Source organism: Peromyscus leucopus, chromosome 11 (genome assembly GCF_004664715.2).
Source record: "Peromyscus leucopus breed LL Stock chromosome 11, UCI_PerLeu_2.1, whole genome shotgun sequence".
Lineage (NCBI taxonomy): Eukaryota > Metazoa > Chordata > Mammalia > Rodentia > Cricetidae > Peromyscus > Peromyscus leucopus.
Genome location: NC_051072.1, coordinates 58,761,856 through 58,785,635, shown reverse-complemented (window position 1 = coordinate 58,785,635; position 23,780 = coordinate 58,761,856). Strand labels below are relative to the sequence as shown.

Sequence of the window (23,780 nt, the reverse complement as noted above, 5' to 3'; positions counted from 1 at the left end):
CAGCAACACATATACTTATCACTGGCCTCTCCTCATTTGTTTTCAATGTAGAGTAAGATTACCATCAGGTAAGTTTTTCTTCCAGGAGACTGAATGCTTTTTTCACAGCTATATATACTCTTGAGCTTTACTTACTTCCCAGTATCAGTTTGTGTGTTTGGTGTCGATAAGAGTAAGCTGTAAGCTTATTATACAGATTGAAGAGTTTGTGTGTTATCATGATGAAAACCCAGCAAGTGCTAACTAAATAGTGACTGTATTAATTGCTATCATTATATTTGTTATGACAAATATAGAGAGTCTTCTGTGCTTCATAAACTGTGCATCTTGGCCAGGTATTATGGCACACAGTTTTAATCCCAGCACTTGGTAGGCAGAGGCAGGGATATCTTAAGGTTTGAGACCAGCCTGGTCTATAGAGCAAATTCCAGGACAATCAAGTCTATACAAAGAAACACTGTCTTGAAGCACCTAAAAAAAAAGAAAAAGAAAAAGAAAAAGAAAAAGAAAATGAGTAAGTATAACTAAAATGTACCTACCAGACACTCATGTCAGAAAGCACTAAACAAGGGGAGACCACTGCTAACGGCGCTGGTTACAAAAAGAACATGACAAGCAGTCAGACAGAAACTCCAATCTGTAAGGCAGCAAAGTCAACAAGAAGCCTGACAGGGAGCTTCCTTCAGAGATTCTCTGACAGAAGTTGATGAGTTGAGACAGGAAACTGAAATTCATGCAGACAGACCAATTCCTAGTCCACTGGTCCCAAGAGAGCCACTTAGATTTCAGCCAGAGATTCACCAAATTATTCCTTCCCCGAGACCTCACCCAGCTGCGGATATTATCTTACTAACCAGGAATTGAGTGCTCACTGGTCTAACTTTCCTAAATGAACACATGCCAGGGACGTGGATATCTTAGGCTAATGTCAAGTGAACTTTGGAAAATGAATAACAAGCTCCTGTGAAACGTCATGTTTTCAGCTTTTGGAAGTTAGTTGCCACACTGCATGAGGGTGGAGTGACAGAGAGGGGGGGGGGTCACAGACCATGCCTCCACCCCTGTGAATAAACCCCAGAGGAAATACCACTGGGAACAGAAAAAAAAAATTACCACTCAGATTTGTAAGAACAGACTAGTGGTTTGCAACTGAATTTATTACTTTTAATTTATCAAGGCTATTGTAATGAAACCAACAACTCTCCCTTTGATTGTTATTAATTTGTTGCACAATTCTGTACTATAGCCATTTTATTTTTTTGGCTGGGTATTTTCCAAAACTACAACCAAATCAGAATTGTTCTGGAAAGAGGCTTATTTTCAACTCCTTTGTTTATACAATACAGCAAGTCATGAAAAACACGACAGAGAGACTCCAAAAACAGTACAATGACCCATGCTTTTTTTTTGCTTCTTCACAAAAGCCGTGACTTCTTCATTTACCCTACCTACTCCTCCCTAGCATAGTTATGCCAGAGTCTACCTGTGCATTTCTGAATTTTAATTCATAAGAAAATATATTTGCTTTTAGAGTCCCATTACTGAATGTACCTAACACTATTTTTACATATAAAAGAGTCTTTGCTGGATTTTAAGGGCTAATGAGCAACAGCCCTGTGAGGGACATGACCAGGCTGTTGGACCCATGAACTCATAGCAGCTAGGATTATATGTGTAAGATTGCACACGATCAAGCCACCCCAAATACCTGCATGGAGTCAGAAAGTCTCACTCCTGGCTAAGGAGCTATTGCCAATTGATGGCTGCCTGGGGAGGGCAAGTTTGTTTGCTTCCGGGCTGCAGCCTCTGATGGGCCACCTATGCTCTCTAGATGGTCCTCTATCCATGTAAATGCAGGCCTAGCGGATCTAGAAAAAACAGCACCTGAAGTTGGGAAGGAAAAGTAGAGGAGCTGGAGGGAAAGGCTCTAGGTGTGGATTTGATCAAAACACATATGCAGAGATAAAATCCTAAAACAATAAAACTATTAAAATTCAAACTTAAAAAATCAGGAAAGACAATGTGACTCTAAGACATTTTAACATGAAAAAAATTAAACCTGAATCTCTTACATGTGATATCTGGAGGAACAAGTTAGGCAAATTAAATGGTAATACTTTCAGGTACTGTGTTCTCTATGATACAAGACCAAGTATTTTCCACCTCAGTACATAATGTCATTAAGATTTTCAGTGGAGAATGGAAAAATACTTTAGTCTGTAAGTTAGGATGTATTATGATAAAGTTTGTTACATATCTTTAACTAGGCATTATTGATTTCCCTTTTTACCATAATAATTAAATGTCAAATAAAATGATCTATGACACCTTCTTTTCCAAGCTTTTTCATGAAAGAAATCCTTAGTGGTTAACTGTATCACTTCTGTCTTAAAGATGTTGGTGTGTGCTTGACTGCCCTGCATTAAGGACTAGAAAGTCTCTGGAGGGGGAGTGGAGTTCAGCAGAGGGCCTTGCAGGAATGACTGATGGTTCTTCTTTCTTTGCCTACATTTGAAACATATCACCTCATCTTTTCTTCTGATTCTTCAAGTGAAAGTGAATGCCAGTTTTCATATCTCAATATTAACATTAAAAAAGAACCATGGGAAAGCTTTGACTTATACTAGGGAAAAGAAGGAGAAGCGGCGATGAGCTAAGATCCTAAAGTACGGGACAGAGTGCTTCACAATCTCACTCCTGTCTGTGAAGGAGGGTGGACGCATGGAACATGTATCTCATGTCTTCCTTTCTGATGACAAAGTGTAGGCAAATATGAATGCTTGGGTCAATTTAGTTCATTCAAATGACAAACCTGAGTGGATTTACGTGTTTATTGAATTAGTGAAATAAAATAGATTAGGAAAAAGTAATCAAATAAATCAGAAAACTGAGTCATACAGCAGTCTTTAAACATATTTTAATGCCCCAATTTGTGCTGATCTTTCTAAATAGAGAACTTTTGGTCACTGGCACTCCAAAAAACATCAATATTTTAATTAAGAAAAAAAGAAATTATGATGGATGTTCCAAGTAGGTAGACACATAAGTGGAAGAAGAAAGAATTATGAAAACCTAATATACAATTGAGAGGCTAGAACAAGCACAGAAAATCAAAGATTCCAGGTCTAGCCTCAGTATGCTAACAGACTGCTGGTTGTCAGACCTTCATGTAAGGTGAGAAGAATAGACTGTTCACTGCTCTCTATAGCTTGCAATATCAGCTGGAAAAATTTCCTAACTTTTAGCAGGTCACAATTTAGAAGTGCCAAAGCTTATCATTAGAAGCTGGGAAGTTAAGTCAGTTACTGTTCTCTGATGGAAAGAGACACTGCATGCATAGTGTGTTGCTTTAAAAAAGTGTACCAACCACAAGGACAGGAAAACAAACACACACACAAACGCTACTGAAGACGTGTGGCAAACGTAATTCATTCTGAGGCCAGCAGACAGGGGAGGTTGGGGAGTTCTCTGGAGAATGTGCTTGCTTTCCTGTAGTTGGAGGGAGTCCAGGGCCAGTGGGACACAGACCTGGAAAGGCAAGAGGCCATCCCAAACAGGAATGATCATCAACTCGAAAGGAACTTGGTGCAGTACAGCACTTCAGATGATGAAGACTTCAAAAGTGATTGGGGAAGAGACTAGAGAGAGAAGCAACCAAATGGCCAGACTTAACAAAAACGATGAATTTTGTGAGTGAAGGTTACAGAAAATTAAAGAATGAGGAGCAGCAATAATGCTTACTGAGTTGTGCCCAGATCTGATAGCCTGGGTTTGATCCTCAGGATGCACGTGGTGAGCGGAGTAAACTGGTTCTCTTTAGTTGGCCTCTGACACACACATTCATACTGTGGCATGTGCCCACCCACATCCATATGCACACTCCTATAATACAATTAGTGACTTAATCTAAAAAAGAAAACTAAAGAGTGAATATACTCTCTAAAGAAAACAGTTGGAAAAGCCATTTGCCATTGTATGTGGCAACAATGTTCTAATTTCAAAAGAAGTCAGAAATCTCTCCCTCTTAAGTTAAAATGTCAATGCCAACTTTTAAAGAAAACACAAGGAAAGAAGGCCAAATGCAGATGTGACTGAATTCTGAAACGGTCTACCACTTTGTAACTTCGGAGTTAGAATGAAGCAAAGCCAAGCTCACAAAAGAAAGGCTCTGTGTGTTAGGCTAAGGGCTTTGAACTTTCTTGAAATCCACAAGACTCATTAAGAGATTAGGAACTAACATCCCAGACAATGTGCTCAGGCTGCAGTACTGGAAGTCTGGAAAGGAGGTGCACAAGAAGGGGTTCCACAAAGCAGTGATGTGCACGGAAAAACACCAATCTGAAAGAAGTTAAACAAGGCATGAGGTTAGTTTTCAACACAAGGTAAACTTGAAGGCTGGTCTCCTACCTTTCTAGATATTTTTATATCTACCCTAGTATTTTGATGTTTTCTGCCTTATGTATGTATTTATTTATTTTGAGCCAGGGTTTTACCGTATAGCTCAGGGTGGCTTCAAACTTGTGATTACAGAGGTGTACCTTGGAGCCAAGCCAAAGATGCCTTTTTAAAGAGATGATATATTGTGTAATGCATAGGGTGCCTGGATGATTCTTTCCAAACACAAAAACTCAGGCAGTGCAGGCTACTTTAGAGATACTAAACTAACCTCTAAGAAGCATAAACAAAGATTATGATGACAGTCATTGCAATGCTGAATAAGGTCCCTCAATCCCTGCTTCATTAGGGCAATTTTCTATGCAATTTACAACTAATCAAAAGATTGACATATGACAATGCCTTGACTGATGTTGCTCTTCAAAATTCATGTTGAAAGTTTCCATTTGGGTTCAGGGAGATGTGGAGCCTTGTGAGGAAGGACACACATCTAGAGGTCTGCTTTTATGAACAGATGGGTGCCTTATGGAAAAACAGGACGGAATTCCTTAGGCCTCTTTTCACTGTTGCATCTTCTGCCATCCCAGGATACAGCACTGGTCTCTTTTCCCAGGTGTCCCAGGGTTACTACTGCTGTGTTGATACACCATGACCAGAACAACTTGGGCAAGCAAGGGCCTTATGCTTCCATATTCCTGTTCATCATCAAAGGAAGTCAGGGCAGGAGCCCCGAGGCAGGAGCTGATGCAGAAGCCATGGGTGGGTGTTGCTTACTGGCTTGTTCCTCATGGATTGATCGGCGGGCTTTCTTGTAGAACCTGGGACCATCATCCTAGGGATGGAACCACCCACAATGGGCTGAGCCCTCCTTCATCAATCCCTGATTTAGAAAATGCCCTACAGGCTTGCCTACAGCACAATGTTATGGAGGCATTTTCTCAAATGAGGTTCCTACTTTGCTGATGACTCTAGATTATATTATGTTGACACAAAACTAACCAGCACGCCAGGTGACAATGTAGCAAGAAAGCCCTCACTGGACACTGAATCTTAGACTGTACCTTGATCATGGACTTTACAGACAGAGAACTGTGAGAAATAAACATCTATAACATATAACTTACCCACTACATTGCATTTTGGTGTAACCTATGAATGGGCTAAAACAGATATCATTACATATGTAGGAAGGGAACAGAAAGTACTACTCACTCTGGTCACACCTCACAAATGCTATGACTAAAAAATCAGTCACTTTACAAGTTCCCTGGACCATCTGCACTGTGGTTAAACTGCATATTTAGAGGAAGCAAAGACAGCAGCTTTCCTTTGGATAACTACATTTTCTTTTAAGCACCAGACAACAGTAAATCAAATGGAAAGTGAAGTCATTAGGTGGGGCGAGGTGATGTCAAACCTCTGAGTGTTTTTTCTCTTAACCTTTCAGTTAGGAGCCTGATTCTATTTGCCCAACTGGCACAAGACAAGATTATAAAAGAGCATTTCTTAAACAGGTCTGTGGATAATGAAATCAATTCCTACTGCCTGCTTTTTAAAAAAGCTAAAAATGTTGCATTTTTCTTTTTAAGTAAAATGCTAATTTTTAATAAGATAATTGAAAATATTTTATTTGTTGTAAAGTTTCTATACCATGCAATTATACTTATTCAAGAGTAAAGAAAATTGTCAATTATCACATATGGAAATAAGTTTCATAATTGTATATTTATAATAACACAGCTAAGCCATCCTTTCTTCCAACCCTCTACTCTGCTTAAAGTCAATATTCCCTCAAGGACAGTGGTAACAAACTTTATCCAAGGCTTCTAATGCTTTTTGTTTTTAAGAGGACATAGGAACATGAAGGTGGTAAAAATATACTTTAATTAGATAAGTCCCTGCATCATACCAGTCAGTTACATGAAATAACATCTAACACCAAAGTGCTCTGATATAAGCAAGATAGAACTTCTCAATTATTCTTCACTCACTAGATATGGCCTGGGGCATGGGGTAACTTTAGACTCTGCTGTCCTCATTTCTTAAATTGAATGGACAGATACCAAGACTGTCAGTCACTAAGGCAAGTTTTCTGGCTTTTACCTTACAGGTACCACTTTTTTTTTTTTGTTTTGTTTTTGTTTTTTTGAGACAGGGTTCTCTGTGTAGCTTTGCGACTTTCCTGGAGCTCACTTTGGAGACCAGGCTGGCCTCAAACTCACACAGATCCGCCTGGCTCTGCCTCCCAAGTGCTGGGATTAAAGGCATGCACCACCACTGCCCAGCTCAGGTACCACTTTTAATCAAAACTTGTCAAGAATGGCTCTAATAGTCTCATTCAGCTACAGCTACAAAGTGCAACTTATCCATGTTCACAGAAGGCAGAGAGAGGTCTGCTTACTATTGGTGACAAGAGCTAATGACTATCACAATGCCCATATAATGGACCGATTTTATCTCATGTATCTTTGTTTTCTCTATTTGACTAGATTGAGTCAGATACCATGGCTAAAGTTTCTACCCAAAATTTTGTTTTTGATTCATTCAGTGTCCATAAAGACCTTAATTTAAGATCTGATTTTAGTCAAGTCAGGTACGAGGGTTGGAGAGATGGCTCAGAAGGGCTGGAGAGATGGCTCAGAGGTTAAGAGCACTGACTGTTCTTCTAGAGGTCCTGAGTTCAATTACCAGCAATCACATGGTGGCTCACAACCATCAGTAATGAGATCTGGTGCCCTCTTCTGGCCTGCAGGGATACATGCAAGCAGAACACTATAAACAACATAATAAATAAATATTAAAAAAAAAAAAAGTCAGGTACAGTGGGTCGCCTCTGACACCAGTTCTTGGGAGCCTGAGGCAAGAGGACTGTTGAAAGTTTGAGGCCAGCGTAGGATATAGAGTGAGATCGGAAGTCAATCAATATAAACAAACAATCAAGCAAACAAAATCTGCTTAGGAATTTTCTCTTCAAACTCCATTTAACTGTCTGTTACTCTACATTTAAATCTAGTTCTGAGATGATATAAAAGTTGTCAGAGACAGATAATAAAATAGCCCAGGCACATTGAGGAACCAGAAAGGAACCACACAGGTATTAAACCCAGTATATTTCACAACAGGCATCCAAGATCTGGTTGATTTCATTATTCTACAGATGTTATGACCCAGTAAAGGATGAAGCATGGAGCTTTGGCACCACAGTTCTTCTCTGCTTTTCTTGTATTTGCTGTTTAAAATTCAACTTTGGAATCACTCCTGTTGTTGAAGAGGGGAACACTTAGGGATGCTGCCTGTTCTCACTCACTTTAAGGATTATTTGTTACAAATCTCAAATGCTTAGGGCTGCTAAACCTTTTGCTTCAGTTCTCTTTTCTCCCAGAAAATTCAGGCTCATATACATTAACATCTGTTTTCATGATTGGTCTCAGTTGTCTCCTTAACTTAATGTAATTAAACCATCAAATCTTTGTTCTTTGATAGTTGATGGCTAATCTTGGTTTTCAAATTAACTACACATACAAATAACTAAAACCGAAGCAGCAAGACACATTATGAGGAATTTTCTGAGTGGATAATTTAAGGTAGGAAGTCCTACTCTAAATCTGAGTGCTAACTTTTAGTGGTTGCCCAGGAAATGGAAGGAGTCTTTTGCTTTTGCCTGTTTGCCCTTACTCTCACTGACAAGTTCATCCATCCCACTGCTGAGCATTCCTTTTCTGGTATTATATCCTACCTCTTTGTGATTCCAATGTAGAGTGAAAACTATCTCATCTCTCTTCCTCAAGGACTCAGCTCCAGACAGAGGCTGCTGAGACATCCAGCCTTGCACTTTGAACAAATACTGAATTATTGGCCTTTCCATAGGATTAGACACATAGTTGGACTAGCTGGACCACCACCTGTAAGCCACTTCAATCAATCACCTTTTAATATATAGATATATAGTCTATTAGTTCTGTTCCTTTAGAGAACCTTGACTAATACAACAGATCTATATTTCTATGTATTAAAGCATATTATTCACCCAAACAGGAATGCCCTTGATTCCCTTTCTTCCCCATCATGACTCCTGGGAGCAAGCAAGACCTGACAAATTCCTGCTGAAATAGTCCAGGATCTAGGAACTCCCCAAAACTTCTCCAAACAGCAGAGGTGACAAACGACTTTTACTGGACTACTGGATAGACTATTTGCTATCATCACTCCCAACTTTCTGCTGATGCCTTGATAATTTGAGTGAAGTGAATCTAAAAACAATTTTTAAGTGTCATGTCATAATATCCAGGTTATGGCATGGTTTACTGCACACTTCTTTTAGTCAGAGCTACAGTGTCTTACACTTTTATTTCACTTGTTGCTGCAAGACAACACCTGCCAAAGGCACCTTAAGGAAGGGTAGGTTGACTTTAGCTTACAGTTTGAGGGAAAAGTTGGAGTGGGGAAGGTGTGGCAACAGAGACCTGAGGTGGCTAGTTACATCATGTCTGTAGTCAGGAGACCGGGACAGATGAGCTGGTATTCAGCTCATCTTCTCCTTTTTGTATCCAGCTCAGCAACCGGGCCCAAAGAAAGTTGCCATTCAAACTCTGGGTGAGTGTTCCCACTTCACGTAAACATTTCTGGAAACACACTGACATGTATAACCAGAAGTGTGTTTCCATGGTGATTCTAAAACCAGCTGATAATGAAGATAAACCACTACATTGCATGAGAGAAATCAAATTTGCCGTTTGGTACAGAAAGGAGTATGAGCTTAGCGTTGTAGGCAAGCTGAGCATAGAAAAAACAGATATAATTGTCAAAGTGACTAGTGTTATTAAAGAAAAACCTGGACATGTGTACTGGGACAATATCCTCCCACTCATCAAAGAAGGCATCAGCTTTTAAAAGTGAAAATTCATCTGAAAGAAGAGTGACTGAGCTTAGAATGTCCCCAAAGAGGTTCCCTGTTTGAAAAGCAAACACCTGAGTGAAGTGTTTTGTTTTGTTTTCAAAGTTCAGTAAGCACAACAGCTGTGTTAGAGGAGGCCAGACATCTTAAATTGGAAATATAACTTGGCTCTGTTGTTGCTATGGTGCCCATTTCACAGGCATTGAAAATGAAAGATGAAGTCATAAAGGCTTGCACCACACCGGCAGAAACTGCTGAGGACTGGCAGCATTTTTCTGGGTCAGATTCCCTTCACACAGCCTCTGAGAGGCCATGGTGTGAATCTGTGAAGCTTCACTATAAGTTCTAATAGAGAAACCAGAATTTTGGAGATAGTAGGACAATGAGATCTGACATACCTGCCTAGGAAACTGCAGGCATGGAGTGAATCTGGCTCAAGAGAGCTAGGGAGATGGGGTAACCAAAGCTCAGTAAGACACAGATGATGCCAATCATAACCTTAGGTGCTGGACACAGAGCTTCGACATTTGCTGTTTGCCTTGCTGCAATTCTTGCTTATTTTTCCTTGCTATATCCTTATCCTTACCATTAGGAATAAGAATGCCTAATCTGTGTCCTTGTATGGTAGAAGTATATAACTTAATGTTTGATTTTCCCAGGGCTCATCGTTACAAGACTGCCCTGAGTCTCAGAAAACTACGGGCTTTTGAACAGCATTGAGATTATTTAGACTACAGGGACTTTTGAAGTTGCACTAAGTGAATTTTGAATACAAAGGACTTCAGAGGCCAAGAGTAGGATGTTATGATTTAAGTGATGTGTTTGACAAGGGTTGAACTTGTGAAGGGTAATCTTAATTGTCAATGAGGTTGTCTCCACAGCTATACAACTGAACTGAGGAGATAAGACACACCCTAACAGTGAATGACATTACCCCATTTGCTATCCTATGGGACAACTAAGTAGAACAAAAGAAATGGAGACAGCCAGCTGAGCACCAGCATTCATTTCTCTTTTTGCTTTCTGTCTGAGGAAGCAATGTGAGCAGCTCATACAAATCCCACCATGCCTTCTCCGTGAAAGATTGTATCTCTCAAACTGTGACCCAAAATAAAACTCTTTCCTTGTTCATGTCCTTGTATTTTGTGACAGCAGTAAGAAAAGTAACCAATTCACTATTCTATTCATGAGCATTAGGTTTTCAGATGTTTGCTGAATACATTTTCTATTAGAAAAATTATCTTCTTCAAAGAATCCTGTTTCAAATATGGGACTTCCTAATGTTCCATTAATAAAAACATTACTATTTATAATAGAATGATATAAAATGGCAAAAGGTATTGAATATTACTGGCATAAAATAGGGTGTAGAAAGAGTTGAAAGATCTTGTAACATAATTGGGGACAAACATCTGTAGAAATCATCTTAGACTAAGAATAATAATGATAATATGATGAAGTATTTACCCCCCAAATCATAATGCTTGTAATTAAGTATATACATACACATAATAGTTCTGATGAACTTTTCTCTTCTGGGCTGACTGCACTCCCTCTAAGAGTCAAGGAGCACTCAACAAAGTCCCAAGAGCAGGCATGAGACACTCTCTTTTGAGCTGTTGGTCAGGGCTGTCTAAGATACTCTGAAAACATAGCCTATTGCTATTATTCTTGGTTACCCACTACAGGTGGAAGACACGTTTCTACTGCTAAAGATATCATGAACTTCAGAAACACATCACAGAGGCCTCTGAGCTGGATGTGACAAGATACCCTGAATCTGAGAGAAGTGAAAATGGGGACCAGGCTTGACCTCACCAGCACAGGAAAGGACTTGCTGAACAAGACACCGACGGAACAGGCACCGAGAGTAACAATTAATAACAGAACCTCACGAAGCTCACAAGACTTCTATATGTCAAAGCAGAGAGTCGTTCTGGCAAAGGGGCGACCTACTGAATAGGAAAAGACCTTTACCAACTTTACACCTGGTAGAAGGCGTCTAAAATATATAAAAACTACAACGAACAAATATCCCCCCCCCCAAAGAATCACCTGAACAAAAACCACCCAATTAAAAATGGAGTACAGAACTAAGCAGGGAATTCTTAAAAGAGGAAACATAAATGGATGAGAAACACTTAAAGAAATATTCATTGATAGCTATCAGGGAAATGCAAATTAAAACTACTTAGTGATTTGTATCTCATACTAGTTAGAGTAGCCAAGATCAATAATTTTTGACATTTCTATTGTTGTTGATACCCATGGAGGTCAGATAGGACCCAAGGTATTATTTCAATTTTCTGCATATGCTGAGGCTTGTTTTGTGTCTGAATATGCTAAGTTTGTAGAATGTTCCATGGGATGCCAAGAAAAAAATATATATATTAGTATTGGGATGGAATGTTCTGTAGATGTCTGTTAGAGGTTTTAGATTTATGATATTTTTTTTAAGTCTAGTATTTATTTCTCTGGTTAGTTTTTATATTGATGACCTGTCAGTGAGAGCTAGATATTGAAGTCACCCACTGTCACTGTTTTAGGAACATTTATAAAATTGGTTGACATTCTGATAGGTGTATACATGTTTAGAATTGTAATATTCTCTTGGTTAATTTTTTTTATGAATTTGTACTGTCCTTCCCTATCTCTTCTGATTAGTTTTGGTTTGGAGTCTATTTGTCAGCTATTATAACAGTTCCTTCCTAGTTCCATTTGTTTGGAATGCCTTTCTCCATTCTTAACCTATGCTGATGTTTGTCCTTGCTGGAGAAGTGTGGCTTTGCTTTGTTGTTGGTTTGCTTAGTTTTGATGCATTGGAAAAATGGATCCTGTTTTCAATCCAACCTGTTAGTCTGTATCTTTTTCTTTGGAATAGGAATCATTAATAATAAAAGTTATTCTTGAACTGGGTTTATTCATTCCTGTTACTTTCTTGTTGTGGTGGGTTTCTTTCTCCTCTTTTGGTTAATTTTCTGTGATTATTTATTCCTTGTATAAAAACATAGACTGCTTCATAAATTTGCATGCCATCCTTATATAAAGGCCATGATAATCTTATTTTTTATCATTCCTATTTTAGTACATATGCTGCTAGAGTGAGCACTTTTAGGTGGATTTCTAAACGGAAAAAGACAATTTGCTTTGGGAAGATTATGTCTATCAAATTACTTTCAAAAGCAGGTGATGCTTCATCTGTCTTGGGTTGTAGGGAGACAATAATGTTAAGTATCTCTCTGTTTCTGTTCATTTATAATCAAATCACATTTACATTCCTTCTATTTAAATTTTTCTTGGATTCCTACTACAGCATCTTCTTTTTGTCAATGCCAATCAGTAGTGTTTCTCCAGCTAATGTATTGCTTAGAGATATAGGTATAAAAGTTGTTCAAATGATAGAAACATATATACAATAAGACCTTTTACTTGAAACTCAGATGGAGGAGCATAGATCCTTATTAAATTTATTTTACAATATATCCAAACCTGCCAGTGCTTTTCAATGTGAACTTATGCATTAACATGGGAGGTGTTAGTAGGGGTTGTTCCCAGAGGGAGTTATGATCATTAAAAATATATTTTAAAATACTCTTGGAAGCTCTATTGAAGTATATAATCTTCAGGTTTCATTAAAATAGAAATTAAAACACATTTACTTATAAGACTAATATCCTTATAATTTTATAGGCATGCTTTCAAAGGCCACAAGACTATGGTTAATACTGCATACAATTTAAAATAAATGAATACTTCATCCTTCCTGAACACTTAAAATGCTTAACCACCCCCCCCAGGCAAACTTTATTTTAAATTATAATTCCTGATGCTATTGGCAAATGCATAGTAATACATATGACCAATCTTACTTTTGGAGCTGCAAGCACAATTAATAAATCATCACTGAAGTGACCTGACCATAGTCAGTGTGCTCGGGAACAAGGCCAGCAGGTCATTAATCAAAACATGCACCAGGGAAAGCGAGAGCCACAGCCTCAACAGCTAGGTAAACACACGGAAAGCTAATAAAAACTACCTTGTTTTAAAACCACCACTGTGTTTACTTTTCCAAGTAACATAAACATTATGATAAAATTAAAGTTGTATAATAAAAGAAGTTTGTTTTGATGACCTAAGAAAATATATAGCAATTCGATTCTAGGTTCTGAATTTGACAATAAAGAAGTTTAAAATTCAGATATGCCACACTGTAAGAATTAGCTATTTCTGTATGACATTCTCCATATAGATAAATATATATGCAAATATTTCAAATAGTTGAGTTTCAACTTCAAAAAGCAATACATTATTAACAAATTTAGGAATCAAATAAAAATACAGAAGTAGGTGGAACATTTGGAATATGCAATTTCCCCTCTCTCTTCATATATAATGTATATGTGTGCCTATGTAGAGCAAATTTTATCAATTTTTTAAATATGGCTTTCAAAACATGTTGCCTTCATCTGACATTATACTTCACTCATTAGTAAAGAGAAGGAAAATATTTTCTGAGTTAACAGAAAAGAGGCATAAAGAATTCTCATTTCCACAGGAAATAGAAAAAAAGGAATTATTCTAGGTCTAAACAATTCATAATTACCCTTGCCTTGCGGGAAAAGATGTACATGATTTAGCTAACAGACCTAGGAAGATAGTGTTTTCAATGATGAAGTCCGGTACAATCTTAGATGTGCTAGTACTTTCTATCTTCACCTCTCCTAAAGACACAAAGCTGTTATTAACCCGATCTCTGAACTCACAGGTCTTGCAATTATGTCTCTATTGTGTTAATACAGTGGTTTGAAGCAAGAAATTGAACCTCATTGAAGTTCAACTTTATTCAGTTATTTTATGAATATGTATAAAAATGTAGCTCCAATTAATAGAGTTGCAATGAAAATTAAATACATTGAAGATGTTCAATTAAGATGTTTAATATAGCCGGGTGGTGGTGGTGCATGCCTTTAATCCCAGCACTCGGGAGGCAGAGGCAGGCAGATCTCTGTGAGTTCGAGGCCAGCCTGGGCTACAGAGTGAGTTCCAGAAAAGGCACAAAGCTACACAGAGAAACCCCGTCTTGAAAAACAAAACAAAACAAACAAACAAAAAAAGATGTTTAATATAGTATGACTTGGCACACAGGAATCAATCCAAAATTAATATGGTGGTATAACTGTTGTAGAATATTCCTTTACACTGTGTGAAGATGTGTCATTGTGATTAATTTAAGAAAAAGCTAACCAGCCAATAGCTAGGCAGGAGGTATAGGTGGGACTGCCAGACAGAGAGAGTGCTGGAGAAAGGAAGGGGGAGTTGCCAGGCAGGTGCAGAAAAACACATTGGACAGTACAGAGTAAAGTTAACTGAGTCACGTAAAAGAACACAAGTTAAAAAATACAGGTTCATTTAAGTTATAAGAATTAGTTAGGAACAAGCCTAAGCTAAGGCCAAGCTTTCATAATTAATAAGAGGTCTCCATGTGGTTACTTGGGAGCTGAGAGACAGGAAGGAAGGAAGGCGCAGAAAAAGCAGGATGGGCAGTAGAGGGTCAAGGTAAGAGCTTTCATAATTAATAAGTCTCCGTGTCATTTTTTGTGAGCTGGCATCGCCCCAAATCCATCTACATATAACAGTAGCTAAAAATACAGTCCTTGGAATAGGATGAATCCTAAAACAAAGAGCCAGAAAATTACTTAGTTTAAGAGCAAATAATCTAATTTATCTAGAGCTGAGTTTTCTGATCTATGCAATGTGTAAAGGTAAATAATATAACATACATATGAATCATTTATCTATTTATATCTGTATACCATTTAGTACTATGCTTAAAGATATGAAAACATTAAAATGATTAAATTTAATAACTTCTGCATCATTTACAGAAATTAAAATTTCGATGGCAAGCTGGAGAAACAAGATTAATATTTAGGATTTTAGGAGCACTAAAGCAATAGGAAACAAATATGGCTTACTGAAAAGAGCTGAAGTTATGAAGGGATAAAGATAAATGACAAAATTCCAAAAAGGATCTGAGAAAGCAAATCATGACCCACATGAAATATGGGGAAAGTGACTCAGGAAGATCAAAGTCAACCTGGATAACACACAGAGATACTTCCACAATACACACACGCACGCACGCATGCACGCACTCATGCACACTTGCATCCATACATGCATACACAAGTATGCATACATACAAATTAGCTCTCTAGTGGTTAAACAGAAAAAGTTTAAATAATGGGATAATATCTGTCTATTAAAATGATTTGGCTATAACCAAAATGAGAAGATTATGAAAAGGACAAAGCATATACTACTCCTGAAGTCAAAATAGTTAAGAGTCTTTGAGGAATCCTGACAAAGAAGACATAAGACATTATTTCTCTGATGTTCTAGTAATTTTATTTTTGGGACCCTCCCTAAGAAAATAACCAATTTTTAAAAATTACACTACATATTCTATTAACATAAACACAATGCTTTTTCCAAAAATGCAAAAAGACACAGATTCCAATGGAAGATTGGTTAAAGAAATGTTAAAAAATTTACAGAGTGGAATGTCAAATTCCATTGAATAATCTATTCAGGTGAAAAATTTACACGTATTTGTATTTAAGAATAGGTTGTATCATTCATGCTGGGTGCCTAGTTTTGTAAACTAAATGCAGATGAAGGAGAGCAAACAGGATACAGATCTACTACAGTTAGTGCTGCTCATCTTCATGTGGAAGAGACTGTGAGCTACACTGCTCCATCCTTGCTGCCTCTATTTTCTGATTATTTTCGAATGACCATTTACCCCTTCTATAATTAGAAAACTAATAAAATAAAGCTCATTTCACTAAAAACAAATGGATTAATAGTAACTTTCTCCCTTGTATTTTTAGCAACCAGACCCTTAATTTTTTTTTTAAAAAAAATATGTCTAACCCTGATGGCTCTATGGGTGAAGAGCTTGCTACGTAAGTGTCCTGACCTGAGTGGAGATCCCCAGAACACATGTATATCCAGATGTGGAAGCATGTGTCTGTAATCCAAGGGTGCCTACAGAGATGTGGGAGGCAGAGACAGAAGCATGTCCAGAAGCTTGCAGACCAGTTACCCTGGCACACAGTGGGGAAGAAGAGACCCTGAGACTCCCAGGTTCGTGGTGAGACCCAATTCCAGTCTTATTTCAGAGTGTTCCCTTTACCATTCACTATGCACCTGAACTACAACAGCTTCCACACATCTTTAATGGAACACTTAAGTGAGGGTAACTCAGAACACAGCTCAAACTCCTCTGGTACAGTTTGAGGAGCAACATCTGTGAAGTTTTAATTTTTTTTTTATTATTATTTTGGAAAACATGTTTGAACTTTTTTGGAAGACATCTACCACACAGAAAACTAAATCATTCCCCATGAAATTCTGCTTAAAATACAGGAACCTAGACATATTTTATTTGTAGCCTGTAGAAACAAAAACAGTCTCTAGAAGTTTCTAAAGGCTATGCAAGAATTTGTTTATACTTTGGCTTGGTGCTTTAATGGATTTGTCCTGCAACTGCAAATGAGGTGGTGCTGAATGTTTTCACATGTGTCCTATCACTCAGAAAATGACCTTATTACTCCCAGCAAAGGCCATCAATGCGGTAAGCAAACAACCTCCTAAGCAGGATTGTACAGAGAATGTAAGGAGATCCCACAGACATACTAGAGTGTTCTCTTATAATTCATTTTAATGCCTAGCACTATAATTATGTTTGAAATTTCTTTGTATTATAAAATCAGTACTAGAGAGAATACTATTCCTTGGGTTTTTACTTGTTCTGTATGTCTCCATTTTGGAGAGTGTAATGGAGATGAATTGTTTATAATGCTGAGCTTAAGAACATTTGGAAACTCAGTCAAATAAATTATTTACTGTGGCGGTTCTCAGAAAATTTAATGTGTAAATATCTAAGTTATGGAGATGGGAGTACAAAGGGATAATGGTGATGATTCACATCACTTTCCAACATAATTTGGAGGTAGCAGAACCCTTGCTGGAGCATAACCTTTCATTCCTGTCTCTAAAATGAATGGTGTCATAGGAATGCGTCACCACCAAACTCCAGTCAATGCTTGTACTTTTCTGTATCTCACATGGAGGCTCTTGGTTCATATCTACTAGGATTCTCTTGGCCAGAGGAGACTCTTAATAACACTGTTGATAAGGGCTTATGGAATTCACATATTTCCACGTTTGATTTCCCAACTTGGTTGCCATTAATACTAGTCTGGCAACAACTTGATGTGGATCTACTCTTAGAGTCCTCTCCATTTTTCTCAGAAAAACTATTTTAAGAGAAAACAGTTTTCATTTAAAGGTTTTTATGAATAAATGACCCAGCCTTTGTTAATATGTAACCCAATCTCTTTAGATAAATCAGATTTGTAAGGGGGTGAGAAGCAGAAATATTAAAGGAGGAACGCAGAATTTCTACATAGTAAAAGGGGAGAAACATCCGAAAGGCATTAATTATACCTGTGGTGATATTTTATCTGTGTCTCCCAATAAAGTTTATCTGAGGATCACAGGAAAAAGCCAGCTACTATATTAAACACAGAGGTCAGGCAGTGGTAGCACATGCCTTTAATCCTATCACTCAGGAGGCAGAGATCCATCTGGATCTCTGTGAGCTCAAGGCCACACTAGGAACAGAGTCAGGTGTGGTAGCATACGCCTTAAATTCCAACAGTAGTTAAACCGTAAAGGTCTGGACGTCTGTACAAACAGGAAATGACAAAGTTGGGTAGGAAGAGGAAGTGATGTAGCTGGGCAGAGAAAGGAAATGAGATGGCGGAACAGAAATGCATACAGGAGTGGGTATACAGGAAGTAGCTCTCTTTGGCTGAGGATCTCCAAGTGGTGAGAACGTGGCTGGGAATTTTCTGATCTCTCGGTTTTAACCCCAAAATCTGGCTCCAGTTTTTTTTTTGTTTTGTTTTGTTTTTGTTTTTTTTTAAAATAAGACCATTTAGCAATTTGTGTTACATATACCATTTACAGTATTGTTTTCTGGTTTTATTATTTGGCTGAGAATCCTAATCAGACAGGGAAATTGCCCCAATTTAGCTAAATAATGAACATTCATCAGTTTCTTTAAAAAGTCTAGCCAGAATTCACTTCAGGGTGCACCAACAGTGTGCTATGAATAGACTTCTACTTGCTTCTCTGAACAGAGTTGTATATACATACATTAGCTTTTTTAGGATTTTGGAAGAAATAAAAATTTCTTAATTTAAAAAGATTTATGTAGAAAAATTCTTTCTTAGATATTTTGCTATATAATATATAGTAAGGCTTCATTAAGATTTTAAGATGAGCAGCTAGAGTGATGGGTTAGTGGTTAAGAGTACTTACTGCTCTTACAGAGGATTTGGTTTTGGTTCCCAGACCCCATGGTGGCTCACAACCATGTGACCCTCCAGTTCCAGGGGATCTAATGTCCTCTTTTGACTTTCATAGCCACTAGGCACATATGTGTAGTAGACATGCATTCATAAATGTAGGCAAACATTCAAAATAAGTGAAATTTAAAAAATTAAAAGTAAAAAAAAAAAAAAAAAAAAAACCTTGAAAGATGGACACCAAATAAAGCTGGAATACAATGTTATTTCATTTACTTACTTTGCCAGCAAAAATTTCATAGAAAGTAATTTTACAATGCTCTTGTATGGTCTCAGTTTTGACCCTGGTGGCATTCTTGAAGTATATAGATTTGGCAGTATTTTCACAACTTCTGTAGACTCTGGCACTGGCTGAGTGAGAAGGCGAGCAAGTCTACAATCACAGCTTTGCGTGGTGCAGTGTAGTAGAGAGCAAGGGATGCACAGCACATGGTTACCCTGAATAGTAACTGAGCGCTGAGGCTGACTGACAGTGAAGGATGATGCCCCTGAAGCACAGCCACACTGTCTGCATTAGTCACACTAAGTTCTCAATAAATATTTATCAATATACACCAGACTGGAGGATTTCAGAATAATACTAGAAGCAGTACATCACTAGCAATCTAAAAATATTCCTAAGTAAAGGCATTTATAGTCATTAGAAAGAAGCAAAATGACAGTATAAGTCTGCAGCTCTGGACTGCTAATTCATGCTAAATTAAGCTTTTATTCTTGTAAGCATCTAGTACCTTCAGTATGTTTTCAATTTTTTATTTTCTTGTGTTTCAAAAAACGAAAGCTGCATCATTGTGAATTCAAGATCACAATACAAGAAGCTTAAGACAAGACAGAGAAAAATACAATAACTTCAGACATATTTAAATCATAGATATCAACAATGTAACAGTGGCCCACATATCAGAATTTTCTGCCCAATCTGATAGTTTGATAAGATTTTTAAAAGATTTTTTATTAAAATATTTTCATATAGTTTGATCCCATTCTTTTCCCTCCCTCAACTCTAAAGAACCTCTTAACTTCCCTTACTCATCAAACCTCATGCTCTCTCTCTCTCAAACAACAAAAACTCAACAAACAAAAATGAAAATCAAAACAAACAAGCTAAAATAAAATCTAATGAGACAAAAATTACGAAAACAAGACAAAGAGTAAAAAATAAAAAAAGGAGTCTGTTTTGCGTTGTCCAAATTCTCCTGGGCATGGGGCCTGCCCTGATTTTCCCTTTCCCAGATGGTGTCAATTGCAAATAGCTTCTTAGCCAGGGTGCTTTATGCCAGCTTCCCTGCCCAGGGCTTAGATTTGTCTGTTTTTAACCTGGGCAGGTCTCGTGAACGTGGCACAGTTTCTCTGAGTTCGTATGTGTATCACTCCGGTTATGTCTGTAAGACACTGTTTCCTTGGAGTCATCTATCACATCTGGATCTTACAATCTTCCTGAAAGCCTGCTCTTCTGAATAGAGCCTCAAGGGGAAGGGTTTGATACAGACATCTATTTAGAGCTCAGTGCTCTAACATCTCCCAAGATGCATTTTGTCAGCTTTGGATCTCTGTGTCACCTTCCATCTGCTCCAAGAAGAACATTCTCTGGTGAGGGCTGAGTGGTGCCCTCATCTCTTGGTATAGCAATGGCCGTTAGGAGTCATTTTGTTGCTATGTTCATTTAGTGGAATAACAGTAATAGGTTTTTCACAAGGGTCCATGATCTATCTAGTCTCAGGTTCTAGGCCATTTTAGCAGTTTCAGGTATGAGTTCCATTTCATGGAATGGGCCTTACACCCAATTTAAAAATGGTTGGCTACTTCCATGACATTTATGTCTCTCTTGTACCAGTATATCTTGTATATAGGTAGGTCATTGCTGTTCATCATTGGTATTGTAGCTGGGAGATATTGATGATTAATTTTCTCCTCTGGTAGCAATGCTAAGCTCCTTCCAAAACCATGAAGGGTAAGTAAGGGTGAAGCCTTAGATTAGTCAACAGTTTGCTTTTTCCATGTTGGATAGCATAAGCAAGTTATGTCTTTAGAAATAGGGATTTACCATCAATTTATGAAGAAAGAGTAAAGGGGTGAAGCTGGACTAGAAGGAAATGCAGAAAGGGTCCACATGGAAAAATTAGGGGTCCCTGGATCTGTACCAAGTGGTCCAAGATCCTAGGAAATGAAAGTGGTGTGGGAGGAGGGGCACCTGCTGGGGGGATGCAGCAGGCCTAGGAGTTAAGTCGAGAGACTAGAAACCAGGACAGAAAGGAACAGAAAGGTTCCCTCCCAGAGTCCCAGCCTAGTAGGGCAGTATTGGACCCTTGGTACACTGTGGTTCTGTGGCTCCTCCCAGTCACAAAGGAATAGAGATGAGATAGAACAAAGGCCTGAAATGGGGAAGACCTAGGGGGGCCTTGGCATGTAACACGATGCTAGGTACCAAGGGTCTGGAATAATTTGATGCATCTTAAAAAGAGTTACAAAGCAGTGTCACCAGGCAGAAAACACTGAAGGGAGACTTGCTCTATAATATTGGGGATGCTCTTATATTAGAGGAAAGGTAGAGTTCATAATAAGGGTACGTGCTCACCATGGTCTGCCCTCAGAGTAGCACCCACCAGTATCTAACACTATCAGCCTTGCTCTCTATCACATGTACACCTCTGAGCATGTCCTTCCAGCCTAGACCACGATTGAATACTTATTTCCACTCCACCTCACTGTTCTACACCTCCTATCCCTTCGGGTTATAGATCAAATGATGGATTCTTCAAGCTGAATACTCTGTGGTGTTTCTGATACATCCTGAAGGTCTTCAAATCTAGGTTAATTATCTAATTGCATCCTGTCATACAAACTATGTTATATGAAATGAAGTAAGGTGACTACTTTGCATAGCAATGTACGGGAAGTCATAGAAAAAATCCCCATAAATGCCCACTGTGTATTTCCGTAGTCAATGTACAGTTAGATGGCCACCATATAGTAAATGCCAGCTACTGAGGCTGAGGCCATCATGGGAGACATAGAGGAAGTCATCTTGTAAGCAACTGAATCAAATACTTAAAATTCCACATGGGTTAAAACTAATGTTCTTTTTCTCTCTTTCCTCATCTTTGAGAGAGTATGGCATTTAGGCCAGATAGGCATTGAGCTCACTATGCAGCCTACAAAGAGGATGTACTTGAATTTCTGATTCTCTTGCTTCCAACTCCAAAGGGTATGATTATAAGGATATATGACCATACCAAAGTGCTGATGATTGAACCCAGAGTTTTGGGCATGCTAGATAAGCACTCGACAAAAACAGAACTATATTCAATTCTAAGAGATATTTCTACTGACTATACTTAAAAATATACCAAAAGAAACATTTCATATATTTTAGTAAACTTTACAAAAAGATTATACCTCCATTAGAACAATTAAACAAAAGCAAACCATCATATAAACAATTACATAAAACAGTGACCCATTAATGTTGTACTAACAATGAAATGCTTTATAAAATAAACAGTTCATTTGCTTGGAAAGCTAAAGTTGATGATAATAACCTAAATCATGTATACAGTGTTAAGAAGAATTGGTTAGAAAAAACTGTTTAAGAATAAGTATAACATATGGAAGTTTTTATTTAAAAAAAAAGGGTAATCTGTAGTAGGAAGTTTTCTCCAGTCTGGCCAGGTCCCTGCAGTCCTGTGGCCCACTTATAAAGTAATCACTGAGAAGCTTATATTAATTATAACAGCTGTATGGCCATTAGCTCAGGCTTATTACTGACTAGCTCTTACACTTAAATTAACTCATAATTCTTATTTTTGTTTAGCCATGAGGCTTGGTACCTTTTCTCAGTTCTGCCTTGTCACCTTGCTTCCTCTGTGTCTGGCTGGCAACTCCTGACTCTGCCCTTCCTCTTCCCAGCATTCTCCTCATCTGCTTACCCTGCCTATACTTCCTGCCTGGGTACTGGCCAATCAGCATTTTATTTATTAACCAATCAGAGCAACACACATTTACAGCATACAGAATGATATCCCACAGCACTTCCCTTTTTCTGTCTAATCAAAAAGGAAGGTTTGAACTTTAACATAGTAAAATTACATATAGCAAAACAGTTATCAAGCAAGAATTAGAGTTATAATATCTAGTCTATTTGTATTTGGCAAAATTAAAGAAGATATCCTATCTATCCTATATTTGTGAGTCTAAGGTTTCATATCTACCTTATCTATTATCATAACCGAGGAAAACCATAATTAAAACTATCTAGTCTTCAATTACATCAAAGACCTAAGAAGGATATAATATTACCTAAGTAAACAGGAAGAACATTGTAAGCAACTTCCAAAAATCTAGAATGACAGAGACAGCTGGCTACCTGGACAGTTACCCAAAGTTCTTCTCTCTCAGTCACTTTTCTCTGTGTGCTGTAGAACGTCTGGCAGTTTCTTCTGCAAAGCAGGAACCTGAAGGACCATTTTTCCTTGCAAAGTTCAGTGGTCATCTTCCTATGGGTCCTACATGTCCAGTCGATACAACATTTTGTCAAGTAGTCTAGGCAAGAACAGTTTCTGGCCCAAATGACTATTTTTTTCAAGAAAGAAGAAGAAGGAAGAAGAAGAAAGAAGAAGGAGGAGGAGGAGGAAGAAAGAAGGAGGAGGAGGAAGCAGAAGAAAAGAAGGAGAAGGAGGAGGAGAAGAAAAGAAGAAGAAGAAGAAGAACAAGAAGAAGAAGAAGAACAAGAAGAACAAGAAGAAAAAGAACAAGAACAAAAAGAAGAAAGAAGAAGGAGGAGGAAGAAAGAAGAAGGAGGAGGAGGAAGCAGAAGAAAAGAAGGAGAAGGAGGAAGAGAAGAGAAGAAGAAGAAGAAGAAGAAGAAGAAGAAGAAGAAGAAGAAGAAGAAGAAGAAGAAGAAGAAGAAGAAGAAGAAGAAGAACTCCACATGAAGTGTCTTCAGTGCCCATCATCTTCCTTGAAGTAATTGGTGCTGCCAGGAGCAGACGTATGTCACTGTCCAGAAAAGTCTACATTTTAAAACATTTTAAATACCATATTCTGTGGGTCTT

The 23,780-nt window shown here is 38.0% G+C and overlaps 1 protein-coding gene and 1 non-coding gene across 5 annotated transcripts in view; both read right to left on the bottom strand.

Moving 5' to 3' along the window:
• The window catches only part of Xrcc4 (X-ray repair cross complementing 4), a 239,567-nt gene that overhangs the window by 51,043 nt on the left and 164,744 nt on the right, over positions 1 to 23,780 (bottom strand). The gene's annotated exons all lie outside the window — the stretch shown is intronic.
• LOC114680972 lies at positions 12,291 to 12,398 on the bottom strand. Its single transcript, XR_003732852.1, has one exon. It is a non-coding gene; the product is annotated as a U6 spliceosomal RNA (small nuclear RNA).